This window comes from Balaenoptera acutorostrata, chromosome 1 (assembly GCF_949987535.1).
Source record: "Balaenoptera acutorostrata chromosome 1, mBalAcu1.1, whole genome shotgun sequence".
Classification (NCBI taxonomy): domain Eukaryota; kingdom Metazoa; phylum Chordata; class Mammalia; order Artiodactyla; family Balaenopteridae; genus Balaenoptera; species Balaenoptera acutorostrata.
Window position 1 is genome coordinate 37,397,496 of NC_080064.1, and position 24,380 is coordinate 37,421,875.

A 24,380-nucleotide genomic window follows, 5' to 3' on the forward strand; every position below is an offset into this window, starting at 1 on the left:
TGTAAAATAAAATATTTAAACTTCAAAAAAAAAAAACCCACAAACTTTATTTCTCTCAGCATGGTTTTGTAATTTTCAGTATTATGTCTTGATCTTCTATTAAATTTATTCCTAAGTACTTTATTCATTTTGATGCTATTATAAATGGAGTTGTTTTCTTATAATTTCATTTTTATTGTCCATTGACAGTATACAGGAATATAATTGACTTTTGTACATTGATCTTGTATCCTACAACCTTGCTGAACTCTTATTAATGCCAGTAGTTCTGTGGATTCCTTAAGATTTTCTACATATAGGATCATGCTGTCTACAGATAAAGGTAGTTGTACTTCTTCCTTTCCAATCTGAATGCCATTTATGTCTTTTTCTTGCCTGAATGAACTGGCTATAATGTTAAATAGAAAAAGCCAGAGAGGCCATTCTTGCTTTGTTCCCATCTTAGGGGAAAACATTCAGTCTTTCACTATTAAATATGACATTATTTAAGTTTTTTGTATTCTGTAAGTTTTTTGTAGATACCCTTTATCAAGCTGAGGCAGTTCCCTTCAATTCCTAGTTTGTTGAAAGTTTTTTTTTCCTTCTAATTTATTTTATTTTTGGCTGCATTGGGTCTTCATTGCTACGCGCAGGCTTTCTCTAGTTGTGGCAAGCGGGGGCTACTCTTTGTTGCGGTGCGTGGGCTTCTCATTGCAGTGGCTTCTCTTGTTGCAGAGCACCGGCTCTAGGTGCGTGGGGTTCAGTAGTTGTGGTATGTGGGCTCAGTAGTTGTGGCTCATGGGCTTAGTTGCTCCATGGCATGTGGGATCTTCCCAGACCAGGGCTCGAACCCATGTCCCCTGCGCTGGCAGGCGGATTCTTTTTTTTTTTTTTTTTTGGCAGGCGGATTCTTAACCACTGTGCCAACAGGGAAGCCTTGTTGAAAGGTTTTATCATGAATGGGTGGTGCATTTTTTTTAATAAATTTATTTATTTATTTATTTTTGGCTGCATTGGGCCTTTGTTGCTGTGCACGGGCTTTCTCTTGTTGCAGTGAGCGGGGTCTACTCTTCATTCGGTGTGCAGGCTTCTCATTGCGGTGGCTTCTCTTGTTGCAGAGCACGGGCTCTAAGCACACGGGCTTCAGTAGCTGTGGCTCAAAGGCTGTAGAGCGCAGGCTCAGTAGTTGTGGCGCATGGGCTTAGCTGCTCTGCGGCATGTGGGATCTTCCCGGACCAGGGCTCGAACCCGTGTCCCCTGCATTGGCAGGCGGATTCTTAACCACTGCGCCACCAGGGAAGCCCGGGTGGTGCATTTTTAAAAATGTTTTTTTCTGTGTCTATTGAGATAATCATGTAGTTTTTAATCTTTTATTCTATTAACATAGTATATTAATTGTTTTTCAGATATTAAACCAATCTTGCACCCTTAGGATAAATCTCACTTAGGCATGGTTGCTGGATTCATTTTGCTAATATTTTGTTGAAAATTTTTTCACCTATATTCATAAAGGATATTGGTCTTGTGTTTTCTTTACCTAGCTTTGGTATCAAAGAGTTATACTGGTCTCATAGAATAAGTTGGGAAGTATTCCTTCTTCTTTCATTTTCTGGAAGACTTTGTGAAGGATTGGTATTATTTCTTTTTTAAATGTCTGATAGAATTCACTAAAGAAGCCATCCTTACATTTTGAAGCCTCAAAGACGTTTCTTTGTTGAAAGATTTTAAATTACTAAGTTGATTTCATTAATTGCTCTAGGTCTACTCAGGTTTTCTACTTCTTCTTGAGTCAGTCAAGATGTATAGCACATGATCCTTGTGGCTTAGACTATAGCACACTGATTAACCCAGGACTCTCCTATGCTCTCAACTCACATCTGTTCTCAGTATATTGCTATGTGTGAGCTTTTTTTTTTTTTGGCTGCGCCATGCAGCTTGCAGGATCTCAGTTCCCCAACAAGGGATCGAACCCAGGTCCCTGCAGTGAAAGTGGCGAGTCCTAACCACTGGACCATCAGGGAATTCCCTATGTGTGAACTTTAACCCAATACTCTAATTGATTCCAGTTACTTAAGGGAAGGAAGGACTGGAACCAGCATCTGCTGAATAGTTTTTATGTGCCAGGCATTTTGCAATGTGCTTTCACATCTTCACAACATCTCCGTCTTCATTTTACAGATTAGGAAAACATAGACTCAGAGAGGTTAAGTAAGTTTCCTAGGTCACAGAGGTAGACAGTAGTAGAACTGGGATTGAAATGTAGGTATTTGGACTCTAAGGCTTTTCTATTACCTCATAAGGTCTCTCAAGCAACTTCTTTCTTTTCTCCGTATATAATCCTAGGAGTTCTATATAGATGAAGCCCTGCTCCAGTCTCACATCTAAATCCAAGGCAAGAAAGGTAGAATGCCTGGCTGTAATTAAAAAAAAATCCCTGCTTTTGTACTTGTTCCCTTGCTGAATACCCTATTTAGGAGTTCATCAACCACTAGAACCATTCAAGAAGGAATCTGCTAAGGAATGGGGTTCTAAGTGTTGACCTAAGACAAGCCTAGAGGAACTCTTTATCATTCTGCTTCCAAGTTTCTAAGCAGATGTTAAGAAATGCTATCAAAGAAGCAGCTGCCTGTTTTGGGCAAATTACTTTTAAATGTCAAGGAGTTCAAAGACCAAGCTGTACCCGTGTTTCCTTTCAATATTTACTTACCCAAATTTTCTCCTCATATTAACAACTCGAAGTACTGTGTGTGAGGGACAAAGGTTTAAGATCTCCAGAGAAGCTGGAAGAAAGACTGCCACATGGACACTAGTCTTCAGGATTATGCAGGACTGAAGACTCAAGATTTTTCTGAGAGCTTTGCTTTAACTCAAAGAAAACTGAACACAGAGCTATGTGTACCACCCACATTGTACAAAACAAAACAATGTAAAATTACAGAGCTAGGGAACAAAAAAGCAGTTCAGAAAGGCAGCCCAGAAAGAAAGAAATATATCCATGAAAGAGAAGATAAACACTGAAAAAAACCCCACCCAAACCCCCAAAACCAAGTAATTACTATGGTTAAAATCATACCAGTTGGGCTTCCCTGGTGGCGCAGTGGTTGAGAATCTGCCTGCCAATGCAGGGGACACGGGTTCGAGCCCTGCTCTGGGAAGATCCCACATGCTGCGGAGCAACTAGGCCTGTGAGCCACAACTACTGAGCCTGCGCGTCTGGAGCCTGTGCTCCGCAACAAGAGAGGCCGCGATAGTGAGAGGCCCGCGCACCGCGATGAAGAGTGGCCCCCGCTTGCCACAACTAGAGAAAGCCCTCGCACAGAAACGAAGACCCAACACAGCCAAAAAAATAAATAATAAATAAATTTTAAAAAAAATCATACCAGTTTTCTCCCTAGCAGAATAAACTTAAGAATTTAAATGCCCATATCTCTTAATAACTCTAAAAAGAGGTCTGAGTTCCTTTAGTTAATAATAAGATCTATAACCCCCACGCCCAACCCCAAAGATCTTAAGGGATTCAGATGCTCATTTCCTTCAAATCTATAGAATAGAGACAAAACTCCCTCCCCAGAATCATCATGTGTGCAGGAGAAACTGAGTTGTTTTTATCCTGTTCATTGCATAAGTTATAGCAAAGGCCAACTGGGAGTTCTATTCCCTGACATGCTCATAGTACAACGCTCATTACCTAGAAGAATGAGTAGAAAAAGGCAGATAGGTAAAGAAACAGATTATGGTAACTGCATGTTTAAAAAGCGAAATTCATCTGGACACTCCATGTGGACACACTATTAGACTTCCAGCACTGCTATGAATGGGACTGCAATGATTTCTAGCCTAGTGGGAGAACTGGCATATATGCTGAGACAGTCCACAACAACCTAGTGAAGAAAGAAAGCCTCCACTAACCTAAACTGAGTATGTCCTAATAGTTTATACAGCTATACAGAATGACTTTTTCCAAACCAAACCGAGTCCAAATTTGGGGACAGGAGAATAGCAAGGAATGGGAACAGAATGACAAAAATTCAACTGGACAAAAACTCAAAATACAGAAGAAACTTAACTCTAACATACGCTTCTCTTTGCATAAATATAAATGTTGACAGGTGAAGGAAATGTCATGGATGCCTCCTGAATTCAGATGCCAGGAGATCTGAAACTTGAAACAATGACTCATAAGAACCAGAAGCAACAATTCCAAAGAGGATAAAAGCCTCCTATGACAACTTAGCCATCTTGAAGTGTTCAATGCAACAACATAAACAACTTCTCTCTTTGAAGACCTTCAGACAATCACCTTCTATTTTGTTTGGCAATCTTAAACATGTTCCAACAAAGAAGCATCTTCTCTCCCACTAGAAGAGCCAGAGCTAATTCCCTACTGCCTAATCATTACAATTTAAAAGAAACTAGAGACCAAGGTGTGCTTGAAACAACCAAGGTTGTTCATAAGTAGAGGAAAGAGAGTGATCTATGAAGCATGGCTACTTACTAGTTATCTATAATTCTAATGAGACAGATTTTGGAGTAAGCACCTATTACATAACTACCTGGTAGCTGTTTATAGGAAGGCACCTGCCATACCACCCCAAATGCCTGATCTTGTTGGCACCGTAGGTCGCAGGAATGACAGATTGTTGATCGTTAGGAGTGCATATGGAGTTACCAAACCAAAGGTCTGCCTATGCAGCAGAGTGAGCTATGGTGCTCAGACCCTCTCCAAGAAAAGCAGTTGTACTGAAGTGGAAGCCCTGGACTCAAAGCAGCAGAGACTGCCAGAGCTGGAAGAGTTCTTAAGAGTTCTAAGTGCTGTTCCTCATTGTACCGAGAGAAAAACAAACAGAAATGATTTTAGTCCACGTCAAAAACAAATCACTTGGACTTCCCTGGTGGTGCAGTGGTCAAGAATCCACCTGCCAATGTAGGGCACATGGGTTCGAGCCCTGGTCCGGGAAGATGCCACATGCCGCGGAGGAACTAAGCCTGTGCACCACAACTACTGAGCCTGCGTGCCCCAACTACTGAGTCCGAGTGCCACAACTACTGAAGCCCACGCGCCTAGAGCCCATGCTCCGCAATAAGAGAAGCCACCGCAATGAGAAGCCCGCACACCGCAACGAAGACCCAATGCAGCCAAAAATTAATTAATTAATTAATTAAAAAGAAAAAAATCACTTCACTCCTCTATGAGACAGTCCCTAGCCTATATTCATTGAACACCTACTACATTTCAGGCACTTGGGATACAGAAGCGAACAAAATGGACATGATCCCTGCATGAAGCTTAGAGTTGAATGGAAAATCAATTATTGCAAGTATGCAATAATTGTGAAAGGTGAGCACAGAGTATTACGGAAGCATATAATGGGGGACCTAGTCCAGGGTGGAAGATGACAGGAAGCTTCCCTTTAAGCTTAAACCTGAAAGAAAAGCAGGAGTTAGCCAGGTGAAAGGGGTGGAGAAAATGAGATGGGCACTCTGGACAGAGAAAATAGTACATGCCAAGACTCTGAGGTAGACTGGTGAGTATGAGGAACTAAAGTCGCCCAGGACCGCTAAAACACAGAAAACAAGAAGGGGAGAGGCACAAGATGAGGCTGGAGAGGTTTCCGGCCATGTTAAGGATTTCTGTTTTTATTCTAATCTTGAGACTAATGACCACTTGTATTCTGTGATATCACTGGCTTAATAGTGAGCTAAGTCAAAGTTGAAAGGCAGCTTGGTGTAGTAAAAAGAGCACTGGACTAAGAGCCAGGATTCTAGTTCTGGCTTCACCACTTAAATATGGCATAATCTTTCTTCATGTCAGTTTCTTTGTTATAAAATGGAATATTGTGCTTCATAGAGTCCGAGAGTTTTCTGGAGCTGCTTTGGGAATTGCTACAGGAAACCTGAATCAGAATAAATCCCTGTTCTATGTTTCATATCTCAGGCTTCTATGTAAGATTTTACTTAAAGAAAAAGTTCCACTTCCTTAAGAGAAAATTGGAAAATTATTGCAATTTTTAATCTTAGACAATATATTCATTAATTCAACAAACATGGAGGCCCATCATATTATCTCCTTGTTGCAGAGTTATTAAGATGATCAGAAATTATGCACTTAAAGTGTGTTGCATGGTATTTGCCATATATTAGGCACTCATTAAATGATAACTATTATTATTATTATTATTATTATTATTATCATGGGCCAAGTACCATGCTTGGTACCAGGAACACACAGCTGAAATAGACAGACATTGCCTTTAGGAACTCATAATCTAGTAGAGAAGACTACATGTTAATCTATTATGTATAATGTGGTAACAGTGTAGGAAGCTAGAACAGAAAAAGATGCAGTGAGCTGTCTAAGGGAGCAGGGATAGGATAAGGTTTCATAGCCTGAGGTTGGTTCTGAATGCTGAGGAGAAATCTGCTACGCAGACAAAGCAGGAACAGGATATTTCAGATTGAGAAACTAGCATATACAAAGGCAAACAGGTATGAAAAACAAAACAAACAACAAAACCTAGGATACAATGATAAAGGTTAAAGCTGGAGGGGTAGCCAGAGGCCAGATTATGGAGAGCCGCCTACAATGCTTAGATGTCATGTTAAAGAGCTTGGATTTTGTCTCTTAGGTGATGGAAAAACCATGGAAAGTTACTGTTTTAAGGACATACATATACATGGTATGCTGGCTTATGTATTAACTTAGCTGATCTGGAATTATGTTATGCAAAATTCTCTTCTCTGAATCGTTCTGAGTTAGCAATGGCTACAAGAGATATTCTGTGTGACATTTAGAAGGCAGAAGGAAAGCTGCAGACACATTTTTTAATGCTCTGAAGGTCAATAGATGGTGCTAAGTATTATGGCAACTTGTATATGTCACTGAGATGCTAGCTCACCTAGCAGGCAGAGAACAGTACCCAGACCTGCAGTTCCTCCGGATCCTACCAGATATCCTCCTTCAGCTTCTCTGGAATCCTGAGCCAAGCACTGTGTAGCTCTGTGGTGAAGGATGTCAGTTCTCCTGCAGATCACCCACAATAATGAAGCTAAAAGTGGTGAGAGACAGATGTGGGTTCCTGTTTGTTCTTGCTCTTGTCCACATCCAGCTTTCCTTCTGACTGTTGGTCTAGCTGACTGATAGCGATTTCAGGCTCAACACTATACAGAAGCAACAACATGCACACAGAGCTCTACCAGCTTCCACAATTGCAAAATAATCCCTTATTCTATATCACTCATAGCAGTTCTACTTCTCTGATATAGAAATTGCTACCAGAAGTGGTCCTGGAAGAACAGAACCTCCAGCTCTTGCATGGCTAGAGTTACATCATATTTGGAAGATTTTACAAGACAACCTGCTCAGGCACTCCCACCCTTTGGGGTTCAACAGTTGGGTAAATAAATTTCTCCTGAGTGGTAGATGTGCTAGGCACTGAACTGTATTAAGTATATAACACTGAATGAAACACAGCTCTAACCTAGTAATCACTTTATTGTTTGTAAACCTCTAAGACTTCCCTTTGCTTTTATTAAACCTTCTCATATTATTCTCTGTGCTTCAGAGAAACTGAGTAACTCAGTTACTTTTGCTTTCCTTTCTCTGTGTCTTCGCTCATGTGGTTCCTTCTGGAATGCCTGCCTCTATTCGTGTGCCACTACTCCCAACATGTATAAATCCTTAAAGCTCCAGCCTCACATGTAATTTTCTCCTTAAAAAATTCCCAGATTCTCCTAATCTACTGAGGTTTTTTTTTTCCTTTCTAAATACTTATGGAATTCTACTGGAAAAATCACTTATAGTACTAATGTTCTATTCTGCATTGTGTATCTCTATCACCTCTTTCGGGGAAGGAAGATTTGAGACTTGATCATCATAGCAGCACACTATGTCCAGAACAGTGTATTACATGGCAGGCACTAAATACTTACTGAATGTCCAGAAGAGTATACATTCTAATAAGAGATATAGACTCATCAGAAACAAATGTGAGAGACTTCAGGAGGGTCCTGACGAGTTTGGGTGTACTTCAGAATATTCCTGGTTGGTCCAGGAGAGTTGGCAAGGTTAGGTGCACAGTAGGGAGTGGGAAGAAAGGGGTAGGAATGGGACAAACTACTGAATGATACAGTTAGTCCTAGTATGACAGGCCCCCTACAGTCAGGGTAGCAGCTATTAGCTAGCTATGCTGAGGACGTCCTCCCAACCTCACTTCCACCTTAGGGACTGCCTAACATGCAGTATGGCTCATATAACCTTAAAACGTTCTCAGTTTTTCCCAAGTTAAAATATTCTTTTTCAAACTTTCCTTCTCCTCCTTCTAGTTCTACTTCTATCCTTCACAGCCAAATTTCTCAGAATAGTCCAACATGCTGTCACCATTTAACATCTTCCACTCTACCCACTTTGATAAAGTCATTAATGACTTCCATTTTAGTAAAATACAGTGATCATTTAAAATTATCATCTTACCTAACCTCACAGCCACATTCAACACTACTGTTACTTTCTTCCTCTGGCTTCTGTGACGTATGTTCTCTTGGTTTTCCTTTTCTCTTTCTCTCTCTGATTCAAATTCCTTTGGAAGCTCATGATCCTCTAGCTGGCGTAAGCCTGTTCCTAACCCTCTTTCCTCCTCATTCTGTGCTCTTCCTAAGTGATTTCATCCATGCCCATATCTTCAGTCATCATCTATATATCAGTAATTACAAATTTTTATCTTAGGCATAGTGCTAACCTCTGAGCTCCAAGTATATATTGGGTTGCCCAAAAAGTTCCTTTGGGTTTTTTTAAAAACATCTTATTGGGGTATAATTGCTTTACAATGGTGTGTTAGTTTCCGCTGTATAACAAAGTGAATCAGCTATACATATACATACATCCCCATATCTCCTCCCTCTTGCATCTCCCTCCCACCCTCCCTATCCCACCCCTCTAGGTGGACACAGAGCACCCAGCTGATCTCCCTGTGCTATGCAGCTGCTTCCCACTAGCTATCTATTTTACATTTGGTAGTGTATATATGTCCATGCCACTCTCTCACTTCGTCCCAGCTTACCCTTCCCCCTCCCCGTGTCCTCAAGTCCATTCTCTACGTCTGTGTCTTTATTCCTGTCCTGCCCCTAGGTTCTTCAGAACTATTTTTTTTTTTTAGATTCTATATATATGTGTTAGCATACGGTATTTGTTTTTGTCTCTCTGACTTACTTCACTCTGTATGACAGTCTCTAGGTGCATCCACCTCGCTACAAATAACTCAATTTCGTTTCTTTTTATGGCTGAGAAATATTCCATTGTTTATATGTGACCCATCTTCTTTATCCATTCATCTGTCAATGGACACTTAGGTTGCTTCCGTGTCCTGGGTATTGTAAATAGAGCTGCAATGAACATTGTGGTACATGACTCTTTTTTTTTTTAAATTATTTAATTATTTATGTATTTATTTATGGCTGTGTTGGGTCTTTGTTTCTGTGCGAGGGCTTTCTCTAGTCGCGGCGAGCGGGGGCCACTCTTCATCGCAGTGCGTGGGCCTCTCACTGTCGCAGCCTCTCTTGTTGCAGAGCACAGGCTCCAGACGCACAGGCTCAGTAGTTGTGGCTCACGGGCCTAGTTGCTCCGCAGCATGTGGGATCTTCCCAGACCAGGACTCGAACCTGTGTCCCCTGCATTGGCAGGCAGATTCTCAACCACTGTACCACCAGGGAAGCCCCACATGACTCTTTTTGAATTATGGTTTTCTCAGGGTATGTGCCCAGTAGTGGGATTGCTGGGTCGTATGGTAGTTCTACTTTTAGTTTTTTGAGGAACCTCCATACTGTTCTCCATAATGGCCGTATCAATTTACATTCCCACCAACAGTGCAAGAGGGTTCCCTTATCTCCACACCCTCTCCAGCATTTATTGTTTGTAGATTTTTTGATGATGGCCATTCTGACTTGTGTGAGGTGATACCTCATTGTAGTTTTGATTTGCGTTTCTCTAATGATTAGTGATGTTGAGCATTCTTTCATGTGTTTGTTGGCAATCTGTATATCTTCTTTGGAGAAATGTCTGTTTAGGTCTTCTGCTCATTTTTGGATTGGGTTGTTTGTTTTTTTGATATTGAGCTGAGCTGCATGAGCTGCTTGTATATTTTGGAGATTAATCCTTTGTCAGTTGCTTCGTTTGCAAATATTTTCTCCCATTCTGAGGGTTGTCTTTTTGTCTTGTTTATGGTTTCCTTTGCTGTGCAAAAACTTTTAAGTTTCATTAGGTCCAGTTTTTGTTTATTTTTGTTTTTATTTCCATTTCTCTAGGAGGTGGGTCAAAAAGGATCTTGCTGTGATTTATGTCATGGAGTGTTCTGCCTATGTTTTCCTCTAAGAGTATTATAGTGTCTGGCCTTACATTTAGGTCTTTAATCCATTTTGAGTTTATTTTTGTGTATGGTGTTAGGGAGTGTTCTAATGTCATTCTTTTACATGTAGCCGTCCAGTTTTCCCAGCACCACTTATTGAAGAGGCTGTCTTTTCTCCAGTGTATATTCTTGCCTCCTTTGTCAAAGATAAGGTGACCATATGTGCGTGGGTTTATCTCTCGGCTTTCTATCCTATTCCATTGATCTATATTTCTGTTTTTGTGCCAGTACCATACTGTCTTGATTACTGTAGCTTTGTAGTATAGTCCGAAGTCAGGGAGCCTGACTCCTCCAGCTCCGTTTTTCTTTCTCAAGATTGCTTTGGCTATTCAGGGTCTTTTGTGTTTCCATACAAATTGTGAAATTTTTTGTTCTAGTTCCGTGAAAAATGCCATTGGTAGTCTGATAGGGATTGTATTGAATCAGTTCCTTTGGGTTTTTCTGTAACATCTTACGAAAAAGCTAAAGGAACTTTTTGGCCAACCCAATATATAAAACTTCCTACTTTAAGACATCTTTGGGCTTCCCTGGTGGCGGAGTGGTTGAGAGTCCGCCTGCCAATGCAGGGGACACGGGTTCTATCCCTGGTCTGGGAGGATCACACATGCCACGGAGCAACTAGGCCTGTACGCCACAACTACTGAGCTTGCATTCTAGGGCCTGCGAGCCACAACTATTGAACCCGCGCGCCTCAACTACTGAAGCCCATGTGCCTAGAGCCTGTGCTTAGCAGCAAGAGAGGACACCACAGTGAGAGGCCCGCACATGACAACGAGGAATAGCCCCCGCTTGCTGAAACTTGAGAAAGCCTGCGTGCAGCAACGAAGACCCAGTGCAGGCAAAAAAAAAAAAAAAAAAAAGACATCTTTACCTGGATGCCTTAAAAACACCTCAAATTCAGCCCAAACATTGGATCTCACCTCCACAAACTCAGTGTTCCCTATCTCACTATATATCCTGTAGCTCAAACCAAAATGTGAGTCATTCCTGACAACTTTCCACACCTCAGCACCAAGGTTCAATCACACACCAAGTCCTCATATTTTACCTGTGAAATCCTTCTCTAATTTATCCACTTTTCTTTGTCTCCACTGTCAATGCCATAGTCCAAATTACCATTACTTCTCCTGGATTACTACAATACCCTCCCTTACCTGGTCTTGCTACATCCTCTCTTACCCAACTCCAATCCATTCTCCACACTACATCCAAAGTTATCTTTTCAAAGGGCAATTTGATCATGTCATTCTCCTACTTAAAATCCTTTGGTGGTTAGGACTGTGGTAGATTATTTTCAAAAACGGCCACAATTATTCCCCTCTCTGAACCCACAACTCTTTGTAAAGTAACTCTGCAGTTCCTTCCATCAAGAGGTAAAGTTTATTTTCCCACCCCATGAGTCTGGGCTGGCCTTGTGACTGCTTTGACCAAAAGAATATGGTAGGAATGATGCTGTTTCAGCCCTTTCTCCAATATAGAAGATTGAAAGGTCTTACTAGGCTCTGTCCTTAAAAACTCCATGCCAAGAGTACATTCAAACACAAGATGACATGCTGGCTCCATTAATGTCCTCTTCCAACAAATTTATTTGGCTTCTACTTATGTTAGGGCATGTATTAGTTCCTAGGGTTAGTAAGACAAATAAAATACAATTGTTGTCCTCATGTAACTTATAGTCCAGAGCAACAAAAGTTACAGATGTTTTCTAGAATCTCTATAGTATATAGAAGAACACAAAGGAAGAAGGGTCAATTTTGTCTAGTGCAAAGACAGTCAGGAAAAGCTTCAAAGAGAAGTGATAATTTTAGCTGAGTCTTGAAAGAAGAGCAGGTATTTAGCCAGGGATGGAAGGGTAACTTCGGTTGAAGGAGTTCCAGGAATGATGAAAGCAAAAGGACAGAGGTGTAAAAAGAAATGCATAAGTCAGAGAAGTAAAAGCAACTCTCCATAGCCATATGGTGGAGTGTTGAGTATGAGGTTGTATTGGGGGAATGGTAAGATATAAGGTTGGAGGAGTAAGCATGGTTAGATGACTAAGGGTCTTAGGAATTTATACTTTATCCTATAAGAATGTATTTACAGGTGTAGGAGAAAGAAATAGTAGAAAGCAAAGTTGAAAATTCTGGAAAATGTTGAAAAAACTGATGAAGCAAGATTCCAGGGGAGGCAGAAGAAAATGGGATAAAAGACATAAGTGAAGGGTCTGGTCCCAAATAGGAGAAAGGAAACTTCTAAGGCTACAGAAAAGGAACTGAAGATGGGTCTGAGTAAAGATAAAATCATGGGAAGGGATAGTATGCTGGGGAAATGAGCATCTGTTAGTTAGGATTCTCTCACAGAAGGAGAAAGCAGGGTCATTTTCTGAAGCACGAGAGTGGTGGATAGTTGATAATACCTGCTGAGTGAAGTGGAAAGGTGGTCCAGGACAGGTGTAAGAATGCAGAGTGGTTCTTAGGGCTCAGCCAAGATTGGGACCGTGAATTTACAGTGATGCCAGTCTACAACACTGCATAATATTTCTCCTGAAGACTTTAATAGAACAGATGTAGGAGTAGACAAAGTAAATGTTAAGAGTAACCCAAAGTTGAGGGTTATGAGGGCAGATATAACAAAAGAACAATGAGTGAGGATATGGAAGGAAATGCCTAAAGTAATATAAGGTCTAGATTGGATGAAGAAGGAAATGAGGGTGAGAAAGAGAAAAAAGAGAAAGAGAGAGGGAGGGAGGAAGAGCGGGAGGAAGGGGTGGTAAGTGACTAAAAGATATAAGGGGACTGAAATGAAGTAAACAGGATCCTGGGTAAAGATGGCAGGCTGAACACAGGCATTAAGCCCTTTTCCTTTTGAAAGTTCATTAAAGTGACAGTAAACAGTTTTTGTTTTGTTTTGTTTTTTTAAAGTTTATTTTATTTATTTATTTTTGGCTGCGTTGGGTCTTCATTGCTGTGCGCAGGCATTCTCTAGTTGTGGTGAGCGGGGGCTACTTTACATTGCGGTGCGCGAGCTTCTCATTGCGGTGGCTTCTCTTGTTGCGGAGCACGGGCTCTAGGCAGGCGGGCTTCAGTAGTTGTGGCATGTGGGCTCAGCAGTTGTGGCTCACGGGCTCCAGAGCACAGGCTCAGTAGTTGTGGCACATGGGCTTAGTTGCTCCGCGGCATGTGGGATCTTCCCAGACCAGGGCTCAAACACGTGTCCCCTGCATTGGTAGGCGGATTCTTAACCACTGTGCCACCAGGGAAGCCCAATAAATGGTTTTTCGACTTTGTTTTTGAAGGCATTACCCCCAAGGACAAAGATTAGGAGAGGAGAGTACAGTAACAAAATTTTAGAAGCTGTAAAGAAGGACAGTGGTAAGAGATTTAGCATATCTAAGAAAGCTGAATTCTAAACCAGCCATAAGGAAAGCTGATTTGTACTTCAGAAGCCCTGAAATGATCAGGAATTGGTAGCACAGCTTTTAACCACCTAGAAAGGAGATTGGAAGATTTTTCTCTGAAGTCTGTAGCCAGTCCAAAAATAAAAAAATAAAAAGACTTAAGAATACTGACATGGCGGTTCTCTTATAAATAACCCTATCTACCATAAACAAAACCCTCAGAATGGGAGAAAATATTTGCAGATGAAGCAACCAACAAGTGATTAATCTCCAAAATATACAAACAGCTCATGTAGCTCAATATCCAAAAAAAAAATAACCCAATCAAAAAATGGGTGGAACATCTAAATAGACATTTCTCCAAAGAAGACATACAGATGGCCAAAAGGCACATGAAAAGATGCTCAACATCACTAATTATTAGAGAAATGCAAACGAAAACTAAAATGAGGTATCACCTCACACCGGTCAGAATGGCCATCATCAAAAAAATCTACAAACAATAAATGCTGAAGAGGGTGTGGAGAAAAGGGAACCCGTCTACACTGTTGGTGGCAATGTAAACTAGTACAGCCACTATGGAGAAGAGTATGGAGGTTCCTTAAAAAACTAAAAATAGGAGACTTCCCTGGTGGTGCAGTGGTTAAGAATCCGCCTGCCAATGCAGGGGACATGGGTTCGAGCCCTGGTCCAGGAGGATCCCACATGCCGCTGAGCAGCGAAGCCTGTGCACCACAGCTGCTGACCCTGCGCTCTAGAGCACGCAAGCCACAACTACTGAGCCCATGTACCACAACTGCTGAAGCCCGCGTGCCTATAGCCTGTGCTCTGCAACAAGAGAAGCCACCACAATGAGAAGCCCACGCACCACAACGAAGAGTAACCCCTGCTCGCCACAACTAGAGAAAGCCCATGTACAGCAACGAAGACCTAACACAGCCAAAAAATAAAAACAAACAAACAAAAAACTAAAAATAGAACTACCATATGCCCCAGCAATCCCACTCCTGGGCATATACTGGAGAAAACCATAATTCGAAAAGATACATGCACCCCAATGTTCACTGCAGCACTATTTACTACAGCCAGGGCATGGAAGCAACCTAAATGTCCATCAACAGAGGAATGGATAAAGAAGATGTGGTACATATATACAATGGAATATTACTCAGCCATAAAAAAGAACAAAATAATCCCATTTGCAGCAACATGGATGGACCTAGAGATTGTCATACTGAGTGAATAAGTCAGACACAGAAAGACAAATATCATATGATATTGCTTATATGTGGAATCTGAAAGAAAGGGTACAAGTGAACTTATTTACAAAACAGAAGTAGAGTCAAATAGAAAACAAACTTATGGTTACCAGGGGATAAGGGGGGTAGGATAAATTGGGACATCGGGATTGACATATATACACTACTATATATAAAATAGATAACTAATAAGAACCTACTGTATAGCACAGGGAACTCTACTCAATACTCTGTAATGCTCTATATGGGAAAAGAATCTTAAAAAAAAAAAGAGTGGATATATGTATATGTATAACTGATTCACTTGGCGGTACACCTGAAACTAACACAACATTGTAAATCAACTATACACCAGTAAAAATTTAAAAATAAATAAATAAATAACCCTATCTATGTCACCTTATAGATGTAAGAGTTAAAAGTATAGAACAGTTAAAGTTTCAGTGCCTATACTGGACAAGACACCTTGGGAAAGGTTCCTCCCCCCTCCCCCCTCCCCTCAAAGAACTGCAAAGTGGAGAAGTAGTACTCTAGGAGTTACAGCTGGTAAGTAGCAGTGGGGATACTAATATAGATAAACAGCACGTATTTCAAGACTTTCCACACCAACAGGAAAATAATCAAGAATGTGAACCCATTTATCATCATCTGTAGTCCCAGAAATAGAGATCTGGCCATGATCTTTGAGGCTCTGACTTAAGTTTCTGTCTTTTTTCCAAGATGAACGTGTGAACATTTTATTCCATTTAAAAAGATATCGTTTAGAAGCTTGTTTTAATATTTTCATTACCCTTCCAGTAATAAAACCCTTGACTAGTATTCAAAAGAAAACAACGTAACATTGGAGAAAAGCTACATGATTTTCTTATTAAATATTTGGCACAAATACCTTTACTTATGAGTTATTAAAAACACATGTCTTTCAGAAATAAAATGGGAATTTTAGAGCTGAGCAGTGGGGGGCGGGTGTTTTAAAGGACAACTAAGCCAATTTCAGCTGGGGAAACTGAGGCTTAGAGAAGCAAAGTGATTTGCTCAGCATCATACAGCTTTTGTCTCAAGACTAAATTCTAAATTCTCTGGACTTGAATTTCTAGTACCATGCTCTTTCTATCAGTAACATTCTTTTCCACTACATATAATGCCTTTCCAAGTCAGTAATGCATCAATTCAACATGTGGCAAAGGTGTTGTGCTTTCTCCAAATCCACTGAGGTAGTACGAATTTGGGCCCAGTGGAGTGAAGTCACCAGTACTGTCTGATAACAGAGGGAGAATGCCTCTGTACCTGACCATAGACTCAGCAGGACTCCTATTCCAAGTGTCTTACACTATCTCACTTTCCAGGACCAAATATGCCTGAAGCCCAACAAAACAGAACACTCTCTTTGCAATCAAGCAAATACTCCCTCCTCTGCTGGAAACAGAGAAAACAGACGGGATGTACATTCCATAATTATTGTCCTTTTCTCTTACAACCAATACCTATAAAAGTAAGAAAACTATAAAACAAGAGGTTTCTGGCTCTCTATATACACAAACGCCTTTTCCAAGATAACTTTGGTGACTTCCCAATAGGAACTAGCCCCCACCTTTGGAAATTCAGTTTGAAAAGAAAGACAGGAAGTATTGTATTCTCATATTCAAAAAGTGCTTGAAAATCTGAATCTAATTAACTATCCCACCATCTCACTGAGGCCAGGAGGAGCCATAGGAATAGGGTCATAGGAATGGGAGGAACATTTTTACTGCTCATTTATCCAGCCAGCTGCCCTATTACAGCTATACACCAAAGACCCTGAATCACTGGGGGGTAGATTACAAGTTAGAAGAATGGAATGGAGAGAAAAAAATCTGCCAACAATCAAATGTGCAACCTAGTCTTAGGAAACTGGTAGAAGATCTGGCCTTAATGGCCCCAGCATTTACCCAAGGCCCTGAGCTCAATAGGTATGAAGGAAAAATATACCTCCATCGGCTCTTCATTTTCACCTTACCTCTTGGCTGTGTCCACCTTCTTTGATCACATCATGCTCAAACCTTGCTCTCTTTGGCAGGGACCACTGAGACTATGGTATTTACTAACGGTTCACCACATGGAGCAATAAACTAGTTCCCAGGGAGGGTAAAGAGAAAGCAGGAGACAATCTCTACCGTCTAGCTGTAATTATAGAAACATATGACTCTGGCTTCTAAGAACTTTATGTCTAAACCTGCCAAATCTAATGTTGCATAAACATCAGTGCTTGATGGATGCATAAATGAGTCAGGTCCCTTGTTTCACATAATAATAGATGACCACAAGTAGTTCTTTCTGCATTCCAGAGGACAAAATCCCTTTACCCTTTGGAATTTTGTCAATCTAGCAATGCAACGCTGCATTTCTTTTTAGGTCTTATACCTTAAATCTATCCTGCGTACTGCTGTCAGACTACCTTTCCAGAATCCTGAATTATAAATATTTCTCTCTTCAAAATGTCTTTAATAATTCCCCAGTATTCAAGGCCCTCTATTTTTTAAAAAAATTTATTTATTTATTTATTTTGGGCCGCATTGGGTCTTTGTTGCTGCACGCGGGCTTTCTCTAGTTGTGGTGAGCGGGGGCTACTCTTAGTTGTGGTGTGCGGGCTTCTCATTTGTTGTGGCTTCCCTTGTTGCGGAGCACAGGCTCTAGGTGCGTGGGCTTCAGTAGTTGTGGCACACGGGCTCCAGTGGTTGTGGCATGTGGGCTCCAGTAGTTGTGGCACGTGGGCTCAGTAGTTGTGGCTCGTGGGCTCTAGAGCGCAGGCTCAGTAGCTGTGGCGCATGGGCTTAGTAGCTCCGCGGCATGTGGGATCTTCCCAGACCAGGGCTCGAACCTGTGTCCCCTGCATTGGCAGGCAGATTCTTAACCACTGCGCCACCAGGGAAGCCCAAGGCCCTCTATTTTTGTACCAACTTAACTTCCCAGCCTTATCTCCAAGTGCTCCCCAGTAGGGATCTTCCATTTGGGCTAAACTGTTCCTAAACAAGTCTTGCATACCCTGCCTCCACACCTTTGCTCAGAGCATTCTCCCCACACAGGATTCAGCTTCCCACGTCCCTTTCCATAACAGATCCAAATCCATCCTTCAAGTCCAAATTATTCGATTACCTTTTCCTGACCACCTCAGCCCCTAGGGTTTGATGCTTCCCCTGATTTCTTTTTTTTCTTTTTTTTTTTTTTTTAAAGATTAGCCTTTTTTTTTTTTTAATTTTATTTATTTATTTATTTATTTTTGGCTGTGCTGGGTCTTCGGTTCGTGCGAGGGCTTTCTCCATTTGCGGCAAGTGGGGGCCACTCTTCATCGCGGTGCGGGGACCGCTCTTCATCGCGGTGCGCGGGCCTTTCGCTATCGCGGCCCCTCCCGTTGCGGAGCACAGGCTCCAGACGCGCAGGCTCAGCAGCTGTGGCTCACGGGCCCAGCCGCTCCGTGGCATGTGGGATCTTCCCAGACCAGGGCTCGAACCCGTGTCTCCCGCATTAGCAGGCAGATTCTCAACCACTGCGCCACCAGGGAAGCCCCCCCTGAGTTCTTAGAACACTGTTGGCCATAATTGTTCAGAATCTGATATTGTTTGCTATTATTCATTAGGCTTTTATATGCATAATCTTATATTCCACCAAGGCTAATGAACTCTTTGAGACAGTCTCCTGCCTCCTTAAATACCAAAACAGTGGTTTAACAAGACGAGGAAACTCAATAAACATTTGCCGGTTGAACACTGTGTTCCTGAAAAGTAGAAAGCATGAACTAACAGAAAAGGCCCAGATCTGTCACTAACTAGATAATGATATGGAATAAACCCTTCTTCCTTTGGCTTTCAGTATCATTATTTGAAATATAGGGGACTGGACCAAACGACCTTCTAGCTGTGACAGTTTATGATTCTAAAATATCTATAAATAAGAACATATTTTCAATACATTAAGAGATACCCTTTCATTGCATCTTTATGTTGAGCTCTTCTAAAATAAAAAGAAACCGTCCTCTGTTTCCTAAAATTTGATTTTGATAAATGGATTAGGAGAAAAAAAAAATCTGTAACAAACCCTTTGCTTCTTTTTTCACAGAAAGAATTTCAGATCCAGTCAGCTATATCCTGACTGCAGTAAGAAACAAGCTGTGTTAACAAGGTCCCATCATAGATACTCTTTATAGAGAGGGAGAGGAAAACAAACAAACAAAAAAAACAACAACAAAAAAACCCCAACTCTAGTGGGCTGGTAAACTACCAGCCTGCCAGTTGGATGACCCTGCTGCCTGTTTTTGTAGATAAAGTTTTACTGGAACACAGCCATGCTCATCTGTTACATATCTATGGATGCTTTTGTGCTATAACAGCAGCGTTGAATAAATCCAACAGACACCAGATGGTCTGCAAAGTCTAAAATATTTACTACTTACCCCTTGCAGAAAAAGTTTGCCAATCCTTGTTCTATACCTCAACATTCATCACAGAGTGCCAAAGCCCTAGATTACAGACTCAATCATAGCTGGTCACTAGGTGATTTCCCACTTATTCATTCAACAAATATTCACTGAGATTTCTTATTACTAACTAATCCTTATTTATTTCCTCATCTGTAAAATGGCATATAATAGTATCTACTTCATAGGGTTATTGTAAAAAAGCCTTTAACACAATGCCAGGCACAAAATTTGAAAAACCATAGCTGCTATTGTCGTCATCGTCATCATAATCATCATCATCATCACCATCACCATCATCACTACCACCACGACCACCACCACCACCACTACCATCACCATCCTTTCCTGATGCTGCAGGAAAAGTAGGCTCTCTCTGATGGCCATGACCACCTAAGTGAAAGGAGAGAATCCTAGCATCTCTGTGGCTTGACTTCATACTTAGGAAAGAGCTATATGTTGACAGCACTCTGACTGCAATCACAAGAATACAGGAAATGTACTTTTTTTTTTTTTAAAGATTTATTGATTTATTGATTGATTGATTGCTATGTTGGGTCTTCGTTTCTGTGCTAGGGCTTTCTCTAGTTGCGGCAAGCGGGGGCCACTCTTCATCGCGGTGCACGGGCCTCTCACTATTGTGGCCTCTCTTGTTGTGGAGCACAGGCTCCAGACGCACAGGCTCAGTAGTTGTGGCTCACGGGCCCAGTTGCTCTGCGGCATGTGGGATCCTCCCAGACCAGGGCTCGAACCCGTGTCCCCTGCATTAGCAGACAGACTCTCAACCACTGCGCCACTAGGGAAGCCCAGGAAATGTTCTTTTGATATGAAATGGCAGTTGACCCTATAGGCTTCTGACACCAGAAATAACAGACACTCAATATCTTTTCCAGAGTTTATCAGGAAGACAAATATGATTTGAATTTATGAACACCTCTCTTGAGGACTTAGAGCTTGCTTGCAGTTCCAAACTCAAGCGACAATAAAAAACAATGTGAAATTAAATGAGTCTACTGACTTATCACTACCTTCCAAATCAACCATCTACCCAGATTTGGTAACAAACAAATTTTCTCACTTTCTGTGAGACCTATGATTTTTTAAAAAGTCTAACAGCCTGAAATATGTATGTAGATTTTTCTAATTCAATCCAACAAGCAAATGTTGGATTGAAATGGGTGTCTACTTTTCCCTATTACAGTGTTGGTCATGTCTCTCTAACATGCATAGAAGTTGTCTGAGGAAATAAGTATGCTTTATGTTCTTTTTAGGATCCTTCAAAATTCTGGATAGGAATCCTAAGTGATTCACTGGTGGAATAAAAGATGATTTAAAATCAAGTGCCAACATCAACTGATAAATAATAGATAACTCAAATGTGATATATCCAAACAACGAAATATTATTCAACAATAAAAAGGAATGAAGTACTGACATAAGCGATAACACAGATGAACCTTCAAAACATTAGGCTAAGTGAAAGAAGCCAGTCACAAAAGGTCACATATTGTATGATTACATTTCTATGAAATGTTCAGAATAGGCATATATATATATATATATATATATACACACACAGAAAGTAGATTAGTGCTTGCCTAGGGCAGGAGGGGAGAACTGGGGAGAAATTGGGAGTATCTTAATGGGTACCAGGTTTCTTTTGGGGGTAGTAAAAATGCTTTAAAAATGGACTGTGGTGATGGTTGCAAAACTCTGTGAATATATTAAAAACCATGGAATTGCACACTTTAAATGGGTAATTGTATGTTGTGTGAATTATATCTCAATAAAGCTGTTATAAAAAAAGGGAAAATCAAATGCTAGGACTTCTGTCTTCCATCTAAGATTTTTCATAAAGCTGGAAAGAGAGTTGTTCTCATTCTAACAACAACAACAAAGAATAATCTACAAAATCATAACTTTTCTTGAGCTCATCACAGGGCAACCAAGTAGTGAGAAATCTAAGGAAAGACAAGAGACTCCAAGGAGAGATGAGATATCAGCACTGGCTCACATATGGCACAGCATGGAAGGAAGACAGGGCTACCATACAAGTAGGGAAGAAGAATTCAGTTAAAATTCTTAACGTGGGCTTCCCTGGTGGCGCAGTGGTTAAGAATCTGCCTGCCAATGCAGGGGACACAGGTTCGAGCCCTGGTCCGGGAAGATCTCACATGCTGCGGAGCAACTAAGCCCGTGCACCACAACTACAGAGCCTGCGCGCCTAGAGCCCGTGCTCCACAACAAGAGAAGTCAAAGCAATGAGAAGCCCACGCGCCACAATGAACAGTAGCCCCCGCTCGCCGCAACTAGAGAAAAGCCCTCGTGCAGCAACGAAGACACAATGCAGCCAAAAATAAAAAAAGAAATAAAATAAATAAATTCATATAAAAAAAATTCTTAACATGTTTCTTCTTTGTTTCTTCCCCCCCTTCTCTCTCTCTCCCCACCCCCCCTTTCTTTTTTAGCTGTGCCACGCAGCATGTGGGATCTTAGTTCCCCGACCAGGGATCAAACCTGCGCCCCCTGCATTAGAAGTGCAGAGTCTTAACCAGTGGACCGCCAGGGAAGTTCCAAAATTCTTAACACATTTCTAAAGGCTGAGTGGTAACTAGCCTGAGAGGATACCATCCCAGAGACCATAGACACATGAGGTATTTGTACTTACTTTTCTCAAAGACACGGAACTGTGTACTACAAAGAGTAAAGTTTACGGTAGGTAAATGATACCTCAATAAACCCAACTTAAAAAAAAAAAAATCTAGTGCCAGGTAATTAGAAACAATCTAAATGCCCAGCAATACTAGATATGGTTAATAAATGATATATGACAGATGATTATACAGCTATTGAAAACCATGTTAAAAAACCAAGAAGACTGTGGTAGTCAGGATAATGGCCCCTCAAAGATGTCCACATCCTAATCCCTGGAACCTGTGAATATGTTACCTTATATGGCAAAAGGGAATTTGCAGATGTGATTAAGTTAAGGATCTTGAGATGGGTGGATTATCCTAGATTATCCTGGTGGCCTGGTGGACTCGATGTAATTACAAGGGTCCTTATTAGAGGAAGACAGTCAGCTAAGTACTTTCTAACTGATATGTCATTTAGTTCTCCAGAATCACCCAGCCCTGAATGCTCAAATGTCAACATATTAGGCCTGACTGCAACACCACAAAACTAGTGGGCTGCCATTTGATTTATTTGGTCCTGCAAACATATCTATGGTGTTGAGCAGATGTTGCCTCCATTAGCTGGAACCCTCTCCTTCCGCTATGAACATGACCTGTAGCCCCTGGAGAATGAGAATCAGAGTTCCAAGCAGCAGTTTCAGGTGCTGGATCCACTTTCATCACTGCTTCCATTTATTCCTAGGGAGCGTGAAAATTCCTTTACACTCTAATAAACCAAATAACTATCCCTTTATTAAATACTTATAGAGCAGCACTATAGGGCCACAAACACTGGTAAATTGAAAGGAGTGTCTAGTACAGTGGTTTTCAACATTGGTACATTAGAATCACCCAAGGAACTTTAAAAAAACACTCATCCTATGCCAGACTATTTAAATAAGAACCTCTAGGGTACATCAACATTTTAAAATATGCTCCCCAGGGTTGAGAACTGTTTGCCTTGTGAGAAGGACAGACAAGAAATCAACGCTTACAGGAGTGTGAGGCTGGAAAGACTCTAATTGAATGGATATACATTTTTTGGTACATTCCCAGTCAGGAGTTATAAGAGGCACAAATGTTATTAGATACCATTCATCACAGTTTTTATACATGCAGAGGCCAGTGCAACAGGTGTGCTTTCAGAGAAAAAAAAAACCATCCAGGAAGTTTTATTCTACAATTGAAAGAATGATCACGCCAAGAGTGAGAAAGTTTGCTTTATCAGGCAAGGCAAACCACAGGGAAAACCATGTTACTGTGTGTTGAAGACTGGATTCTCCAGAAGTGATGATGAGACAGAATTTAGGGAGCAAGATGTTTATAAGGGATCAACACCTGAGTAAGGAAGCGGGGGAAGCAAGATTGGGCAGAGGAAAAACTGAGATGTAGGATCTACAAAGCCTTGGCCAATCCAGCAGAATTCTGAAGCAAGTGTTGCCTGTCAGAATGGCCGAGACTTTACACCTCTTCCTCATTCAGTCACAGGATGCAGGCTGCCCCAGCGAGGGCATGACCTCAGCCAATGTGATTCTGTACAGATGAGATAGGTCTTGAAGTTGGTGACAGCTAGAGGCTGTCTGTGGACTACACTCCCTATTGCTAAGTAACGAGTCCTTCCTTCAAGGGGGACCTAGGCAGCTTATCTCAATGTTTATCGTTCGGCACTATAACAATGGACACCATGGGCCAAGAGGTAATACTTCTTCTCAGGAATTTATTCTAACCTAGGCCTCTCTCTCTCTCTCTCTCTAGGAACACAAGAAAGAAAAATTAGGACTATTTGGTGACAATATTTAAACAACAAAAGCCCTTGAAGTTTAGTAAGACCATAGGATGACTGTCCATTGTCCTTATGTTTTGGATTGAACTGGTGGTTTGTCCAAGGTCTCAGCAAAGGCATCCAGCTGAGGCAGGATGCATCCCACATACAGCCACTGACATTCCCTACTTCAAGGATATGTGGGGAGCAAACTGAGGTTGAAAGGAAAGGAACTATATCCTATTTGAACACCCCCTCCTCCTCCCCAGATATCTTTCAACTTCATTGTTTCTAAGAACCTCTTGATTCAAAGCCTAGAGAGTTAGGATTTTATTGGTCATCTATAATTGTATAACAAATTACCTCAAACTCAGAGGCTTAAAATAACACACATTTGTTATCTCACAGTTTCTGGAATTGGGGAGTGGTGTAGCTTGGTGGTTCTGACTCAGGTTCTCTCATGAGGTTGCAGCCAAGCTGTT

General features: G+C 41.2%; 1 protein-coding gene across 1 annotated transcript in view; it reads right to left on the minus strand.

Annotated features, from left to right (window-relative positions):
* The window catches only part of EIF2B3 (eukaryotic translation initiation factor 2B subunit gamma), a 157,849-nt gene that overhangs the window by 56,099 nt on the left and 77,370 nt on the right, over positions 1 to 24,380 (minus strand). The window lies entirely within an intron of this gene.